This window comes from Oncorhynchus keta, chromosome 7 (assembly GCF_023373465.1).
Source record: "Oncorhynchus keta strain PuntledgeMale-10-30-2019 chromosome 7, Oket_V2, whole genome shotgun sequence".
Classification (NCBI taxonomy): Eukaryota; Metazoa; Chordata; class Actinopteri; order Salmoniformes; family Salmonidae; genus Oncorhynchus; species Oncorhynchus keta.
Window position 1 is genome coordinate 49,901,758 of NC_068427.1, and position 9,084 is coordinate 49,910,841.

At 44.8% G+C, this 9,084-nt stretch overlaps 1 long non-coding RNA gene across 4 annotated transcripts; it reads right to left on the minus strand.

The window, feature by feature from the left end:
- Window positions 1-7,104: 7,104 nt before the first annotated feature.
- LOC127931284 (uncharacterized) lies at window positions 7,105-8,748 on the minus strand. 4 transcript variants are annotated; one of them, XR_008140611.1, is made up of 3 exons: window positions 8,624-8,748; window positions 7,210-7,538; window positions 7,105-7,115 (listed from the first exon to the last, which is right to left on the minus strand). It is a non-coding gene; the product is annotated as an uncharacterized LOC127931284 (long non-coding RNA). The 4 variants fall into 4 exon arrangements; XR_008140614.1 differs by lacking the exon at window positions 8,624-8,748 and adding an exon at window positions 7,977-8,055 and having other exon boundaries at window positions 7,210-7,512; XR_008140612.1 differs by lacking the exon at window positions 8,624-8,748 and adding an exon at window positions 7,910-7,962.
- Between the last annotated feature and the right edge of the window lie 336 nt (window positions 8,749-9,084).

The following is a 9,084-nucleotide window of genomic DNA, read 5'->3' on the forward strand; positions in this document are numbered from 1 at the left end:
GTTGTAGGCCTATAGTCTATGCTACACTGTTGTAGGCCTATAGTCTATGCTACACTACATTGTAGGCCTATAGTCTATACACTGTGTTGTAGGCCTATAGTCTATGCTACGCTACTTGTGTTGTCTAGGCCTATAGTCTATGCTACACTGTGTTGTAGGCCTATAGTCTATGCTACACTACATTGTAGGTCTATAGTCTATACTACACTGTGTTGTAGGCCTATAGTCTATGCTACACTACATTGTAGGTCTATAGTCTATACTACACTGTGTTGTAGGTCTATAGTCTATACTACACTGTGTTGTAGGCCTATAGTCTATGCTACACTACATTGTAGGTCTATAGTCTATGCTACACTGTGTTGTAGGCCTATAGTCTATGCTACACTGTGTTGTAGGCCTATAGTCTATGCTACACTACATTGTAGGCCTATAGTCTATGCTACACTGTGTTGTAGGCCTATAGTCTATGCTACGCTACATTGTAGGCCTATAGTCTATGCTACACTACATTGTAGGCCTATAGTCTATACTATGCTGTGTTGTAGGCCACTGGGGAGCCACTAGTTGTACCAGTTCCCATACTGACAGACACCTCGTTAAGTTCGCTGATGACACTGCCTTGATCAGCCTGTTGTATGATGAATAGGAACATCATGGCCCGGTCCTAGATGACTCTGTCCTCAATACCAACAAGACCAAAGAGAGATGTGCATAGACTTCGGGAAGTGTACAACACCTACCTCTGCAACATCTATCAGAGGTCAGAACATAGAAATTATAGAGGAACACAAATACCTGTGTGTCCTCTTGGACAATACGCTTCAGTGGAATAAGTGTACAGACCTGATCTACAAAAAGAGTCAACAAAGACGGTACTTTCTCAAAAAGCTGGGATCTTTTCATGTAGACTGAACTATATTGACTCTGTTGTACAAGTATTTTACTGAAGAGTATTTTTCACTTTTTGTATTGTTTGTTGGTTTGGCAATGCCACCATCAGCCAGAGAAATATGCTGGGAAGGATTATTAATACACAGCAGATATACATTTACCAGATCCATAATGCGTAAGCCATTAGGACGTCCACCCACATCCACCCACGTCCACCCACGTCCACCCACGTCCACCCACGTCCACCCACATCCACCCACGTCCACCCACGTCCACCCACGTCCACCCACATCCACCCACATCCACCCACGTCCACCCACGTCCACCCACGTCCATCCATCCACCCACGTCCACCCACGTCCACCCACATCCACCCACGTCCACCCACGTCCACCCACGTCCACCCACGTCCACCCACACCCACGTCCACCCACGTCCACCCACGTCCACCCACGTCCACCCACATCCACCCACATCCACCCACGGTGCTCAGAATGACAGAAATCACATTTATACTGAACAAACATATAAATACAGCATACAGCCATTTCAACTATTTTACTGAGTTACAGGCCCAGCCACTGGAGAGCCAGGCCCATCCACTGGGGAGCCAGGCCCACCCACTGGGGCCAGGCCCAGGCCCAGCCACTGGAGAGCCAGGCCCATCCACTGGGGAGCCAGGCCCACCCACTGGGGAGCCAGGCTCAGCCACTGGAGAGCCAGGCTCAGCCACTGGGAGCCAGGCTCAGCCACTGGGAGCCAGGCTCAGCCACTGGAGAGCCAGGCTCAGCCACTGGGGAGCCAGGCCCACCCACTGGGGAGCCAGGCCCATCCACTGGGGAGCCAGGCAAACCCACTGGGGAGCCAGGCCCATCCACTGCGGAGCCAGGCAAACCCACTGGAGAGCCAGTATCACCCACTGGGGAGCCAGGCCCAGCCAGGCAAACCCACTGGAGAGCCAGTATCACCCACTGGGGAGCCAGGCCCATCCACTGGGGAGCCAGGCTCACCCACTGGGGAGCCAGGCCCATCCACTGGGGAGCCAGGCCCACCCACTGGAGAGCCAGGCTCAGCCACTGGGGAGCCAGGTCCAGCCACTGGAGAGCCAGGCCCATCCACTGGGGAGCCAGGCCCATCCACTGGGGAGCCAGGCAAACCCACTGGAGAGCCAGGCCCATCCACTGGGGAGCCAGGCCCATCCACTGGGGAGCCAGGCAAACCCACTGGAGAGCCATGCCCATCCACAGGGGAGCCAGTCTCATCCACTGGGGAGCCAGGCCCATCCACAGGGGAGCCAGTATCACCCACTGGTGAGCCAGGCCCAGCCAGTCAAAATGAGTTTTTCCCCACAAAAGGGCATTATTACAGAGTATTGTGACATTCTTGCAGTCAGCCAATTGCACGCTCCCTCAAAACTTGAGACATCTGTGGTAATTGTGATGTGTGTGGACTTTTATTGTCCACAGCACAAAGTACACCTGTGCTGTTTAATCAGCTTCTTATTATACCACAACTGTCAGGTGGATGGATTATCTTGGCAAAGGAGAAATCCTCACTAACAGGGATTTACACAAATTTGTGCAAAAACATTTGAGAGAAATAAGCTTTTTGTGCGTAGGAAACATTTCTCTAAATTTTTAATTTCAGCTCATGAGACACGGGACCAATACTTTATATTTGTGTTCAGTATAATAGTTGTATTTGTGTTCAGTGTAATAGTTGTATTTGTGTTCAGTATAGATTATGGTAATGCATCTTAACAGAACATGCAACTTCTGTAGTTTTCACTAGTTGGCTGTAACTGCATAGCTTATTTTTCATTTATACAACGAGGCAAGTCAGTTAAGAACAAATTCTTATGACGGCCGACTCTGGGTCAATCGTGCACCACCCAATGGGACTTCCCAAACACAGCCAGATGTGACGCAGCCTGCATTTGAACCAGGGACTGCAGTGATGCCTCTTAGCACTGAGACGCAGTGCCTTAGACCGCTACGCCACTCGAGAGCCCGTTCTCCATCTTTGTTTTAATCCATTTCCACGGCTACTTTGAAGCAAGGTAAGACATGCCTCATAATATGAAATAAAACATTCAGGATTCAAACAATTAAGTGTACGTTTTCAAAATGCATATACTGCCTTCAGCTCACATTGCAAAGTGAATGCACTTGAATAGCAAATGGGATGTGTGGCTTCAATTAAAACCAGTTGAGAAATAAAAAAAATGGTTTTAATAAAACACGATTGCATTTTTTTTTTTTAATTGTCGGGCAACGACTGAACTTCTAAAAGCTGGTTTCTCTCCAGTAGCAACGAGCTGATGAGCTGCAGCAGCTCTAACGCTGAGGTGATATTCAGCTCAGAATAAGCTGCTGAGCGACGGTGTTAAATAAGATACACGACAACTCATGTAAATACACCACGCACCAATTAAATTCCACCAATTTATGTCAAATGTATTTCCATCAATGAATAAAACACGTTACTTAGCGATGAGATTGTTTTTGTTTTCTCCTGTTCAATTTGGCTGTCAACAATTTGATTTATCGGCTTTAAATGTAAAAAAGATATTGGCCAAAAGCCGGCAATTAACGGATAACAGAAATCCTGATTGATACATAGCGTGCTAACAGAAACTATGATTGATACATAGCATGCTAACAGAAACCCTGATTGATACATAGCGTGCTAACAGAAACCCTGATTGATACATAGCATGCTAACAGAAACCCTGATTGATACATAGCGTGCTAACAGAAACTATGATTGATACATAGCGTGCTAACAGAAACCCTGATTGATACATAGCATGCTAACAGAAACCCTGATTGATACATAGCGTGCTAACAGAAACTATGATTGATACATAGCATGCTAACAGAAACTATGATTGATACATAGCATGCTAACAGAAACCCTGATTGATACATAGCGTGCTAACAGAAACCCTGATTGATACATAGCGTGCTAACAGAAACCCTGATTGATACATAGCATGCTAACAGAAACCCTGATTGATACATAGCGTGCTAACAGAAACCCTGATTGATACATAGCGTGCTAACAGAAACCCTGATTGATACATAGCATGCTAACAGAAACCCTGATTGATACATAGCGTGCTAACAGAAACCCTGATTGCTACATCGCGTGCTAACAGAAACCCTGATTGATACATAGCGTGCTAACAGAAACCCTGATTGATACATAGCGTGCTAACAGAAACCCTGATTGATACATAGCGTGCTAACAGAAACTATGATTGATACATAGCATGCTAACAGAAACCCTGATTGATACATAGCATGCTAACAAAAACCCTGATTGATACATAGCATGCTAACAGAAACCCTGATTGATACATAGCGTGCTAACAGAAACCCTGATTGATACATTGCGTGCTAACAGAAACCCTGATTGATACATAGCGTGCTAACAGAAACTATGATTGATACATAGCGTGCTAACAGAAACCCTGATTGATACATAGCGTGCTAACAGAAACCCTGATTGATACATAGCATGCTAACAGAAACCCTGATTGATACATAGCGTGCTAACAGAAACCCTGATTGATACATAGCATGCTAACAGAAACCCTGATTGATACATAGCGTGCTAACAGAAACCCTGATTGCTACATCGCGTGCTAACAGAAACCCTGATTGATACATAGCGTGCTAACAGAAACCCTGATTGATACATAGCGTGCTAACAGAAACCCTGATTGATACATAGCGTGCTAACAGAAACTATGATTGATACATAGCATGCTAACAGAAACCCTGATTGATACATAGCATGCTAACAAAAACCCTGATTGATACATTGCGTGCTAACAAAAACCCTGATTGATACATAGCGTGCTAACAGAAACCCTGATTGCTACATCGCGTGCTAACAGAAACCCTGATTGATACATAGCATGCTAACAGAAACCCTGATTGATACATTGCGTGCTAACATAAACCCTGATTGATACATAGCGTGCTAACAAAAACCCTGATTGATACATAGCGTGCTAACAAAAACCCTGATTGATACATAGCATGCTAACAGAAACCCTGATTGATACATAGCATGCTAACAGAAACCCTGATTGATACATAGCATGCTAACAGAAACCCTGATTGATACATTGCGTGCTAACAGAAACCTTGATTGATACATAGCATGCTAACAGAAACCCTGATTGATACATAGCGTGCTAACATAACCAAGTGTCTAGGGCGGGTACAATTACCGTATAATTGATGGTTATGGATGAAAACAGTCATTAAAGTATATATATTTTTTATTTGAACGAACAGCTGACTGAAAACGGGACAGACGTGCATTCGCGCACTCCTAACAACCTGAAACTTTGTTGCTCCTTGCTGAAATAAGCAGGGTTGTTGTAGCGAACGAGTCTTCGGTTGCCTTGGCAACACCCATCACAAGGCAGCAGCAGGACACATTAAAATATAATGAATAGGATTGACTTGGAACCTCTAACCCTGGCAATTTGACTGGAAAACTCATGGGTACACTCGCAATGGTTGCCTGGTATTGTGATGCAATCATTTCCATGGTAATGTAGAATGTTCATTCAAATGATGTTAACTGATGTGGCACATGCAATGGAATACATTTGTTTGTAATGTCAGTTGAGTTGAATCAATCCAGCACATATTGATGAGTTCACTTCCTTCCTTTACTTCCTTTACTTTCTCCTACGGGTTCACTCGCAATGGCCGACAGTCCATCTATTATGCCATCACTGACTTGAATGGAAAAAACTCAAACAGACACAAACACTCACTTCATCATTTGCTCACACACACACATAATATGCACATACAGTTGAAGTCGGAAGTTTACATACACTTAGGTTGGAGTCATTAAAACCTAAAACCACTCCACAAATTTCTTGTTAACAAACTATAGTTTTGATAAGTCGGTTAGGACATCCATCTACTTTGTGCTTGACACAAGTCATTTTTCCAACAATTGTTTACAGACAGATTATTGTATCACAATTCCAGTGGGTCAGAAGTTTACATACACTAAGTTGACTGTGCATTTGAAAATTCCAGAAAATTATGTCATGGCTTTAGAAGCTTCTGATAGGCTAATTGACATCATTTGAGTGACCATTAGGGACTGGTGCACTTCATAAAATAACATCTCAAGACATCAGTCAGGAAGTTAAAGCTTGGTCGCAAATGGGTCTTCCAAATGGGCAATGACCCCAAGCATACTTCCAAAGTCGTGGCAAAATGGCTTAATTAAGAACAACAAAGTAAAGGTATTGGAGTGGCCATCACAAAGCCCTGACCTCAATCCTATAGAAAAATTGTGGGCAGAACTGAAAAAGCGTGTGCGAGCAAGGAGGCCTACAAACCTGACTCAGTTACACCAGCTCTGTCAGTAGGAATGGGCCAACATTCACTCAACTTATTGTGGGAAGCTTGTGGAAAGCTACCCGAAACGTTTGACCCAGTTATACAATTCAAAGGCAATGCTACCAAATACTAATTGAGTGTAATGTAAACTTCGACCCACTGGGAATGTGATGAAATAAATAAAAGCTGAAATAAATCGTTCTCTCTACTATTATTCTGACATTTTACGTTCTTAAAATAAAGTGGTGATCCTAACTGACCAAAGACAGGGAATTATTACTAGGATTAAATGTCGGGAATTGTGAAAAACTGAGTTTAAATGTATTTAGCTAAGGTGTATGTAAACTTCCGACTTCAACTGTACATTTAAACTGACTCTTCACACACTCACTCACACAATCCTCATATACGCTGCTGCTTCTCTGTTGATCATATATCCTGAAGCCTGGTCACCACTCCAGTATCCCTGTACAGTGTTAATATGGTACTGACCCTGTATGTAGTCACCTTACCCCCTATACATATCTACCTCCATCACTCCAGTATCCCTGTCACCTTACCCCTATACATATCTACCTCCATCACTCCAGTTTCCCTGTCACCTTCCCCCTATACATATCTACCTCCATCACTCCAGTATCCCTGTCACCTTCCCCCTATACATATCTACCTCCATCACTCCAGTATCCCTGTCACCTTCCCCCTATACATATCTACCTCCATCACTCCAGTATCCCTGTCACCTTCCCCCTATACATATCTACCTCCATCACTCCAGTTTCCCTGTCACCTTCCCCCTATACATATCTACCTCCATCACTACAGTATCCCTGTCTCCTTCCCCCTATACATATCTACCTCCATCACTCCAGTATCCCTGTCACCTTACCCCTATACATATCTACCTCCATCACTCCAGTTTCCCTGTCACCTTCCCCCTATACATATCTACCTCCATCACTCCAGTATCCCTGTCACCTTCCCCCTATACATATCTACCTCCATCACTCCAGTATCCCTGTCTCCTTCCCCCTATACATATCTACCTCCATCACTCCAGTATCCCTGTCACCTTACCCCTATACATATCTACCTCCATCACTCCAGTATCCCTGTCTCCTTCCCCCTATACATATCTACCTCCATCACTCCAGTATCCCTGTCACCTTCCCCCTATACATATCTACCTCCATCACTCCAGTATCCCTGTCTCCTTCCCCCTATACATATCTACCTCCATCACTCCAGTATCCCTGTCACCTTCCCCTATACATATCTACCTCCATCACTCCAGTTTCCCTGTCACCTTCCCCTATACATATCTACCTCCACCACTCCAGTATCCCTGTCACCTTCCCCCTATACATATCTACCTCCATCACTCCAGTTTCCCTGTCACCTTCCCCTATACATATCTACCTCCATCACTCCAGTATCCCTGTCTCCTCCCCCTATACATATCTACCTCCATCACTCCAGTATCCCTGTCTCCTTCCCCCTATACATATCTACCTCCACCACTCCAGTATCCCTGTCTCCTTCCCCCTATACATATCTACCTCCATCACTCCAGTATCCCTGTCACCTTCCCCTATACATATCTACCTCCACCACTCCAGTATCCCTGTCACCTTCCCCCTATACATATCTACCTCCATCACTCCAGTATCCCTGTCACCTTCCCCTATACATATCTACCTCCATCACTCCAGTATCCCTGTCACCTTCCCCCTATACATATCTACCTCCATCACTCCAGTATCCCTGTCACCTTCCCCTATACATATCTACCTCCACCACTCCAGTATCCCTGTCTCCTTCCCCCTATACATATCTACCTCCATCACTCCAGTATCCCTGTCACCTTACCCCTATACATATCTACCTCCATCACTCCAGTATCCCTGTCACCTTACCCCTATACATATCTACCTCCATCACTCCAGTTTCCCTGTACAGTGTTAATATGGTACTGACCCTGTATGTAGTCACCTTACCCCTATACATATCTACCTCCACCACTCCAGTTTCCCTGTACAGTGTTAATATGGTACTGACCCTGTATGTAGTCACCTTACCCCTATACATATCTACCTCCATCACTCCAGTTTCCCTGTCACCTTACCCCTATACATATCTACCTCCACCACTCCAGTATCCCTGTCACCTTACCCCTATACATATCTACCTCCATCACTCCAGTATCCCTGTATATTGTTAATATGGTACTGACCACTGTATCCCTGTCACCTTACCCCCTATACATATCTACCTCCATCACTCCAGTATCCCTGTCACCTTACCCCTATACATATCTACCTCCATCACTCCAGTTTCCCTGTCACCTTCCCCCTATACATATCTACCTCCATCACTCCAGTATCCCTGTCACCTTCCCCCTATACATATCTACCTCCATCACTCCAGTATCCCTGTCTCCTTCCCCCTATACATATCTACCTCCATCACTCCAGTATCCCTGTCTTCTTTTTTTGGTTAATGTATGACTCAACACCTGGATTCGATCTTATGTAGCATAATGTGAAATGGTGTTTTTTACACTGGATAAAAGTAGATACTCAGAGCTACAACATGGTTGTCACGCCTTGGTCTTAGTGTTTTGTGTTTTCGTTGATTGTTTGGTCAGGCCAGGGTGTGACATGGGTTTATTTTGTGGTATTTCGTATTGGGGTTTTGTGGTTATTGGGATTGCGGGTGAGTAGGAGTGTTGCATAGGCTAGGCTGCCTGAGGCGGTTCTCAATCAGAGTCAGGTGATTGTCGTTGTCTCTGATTGGGCACCGTATT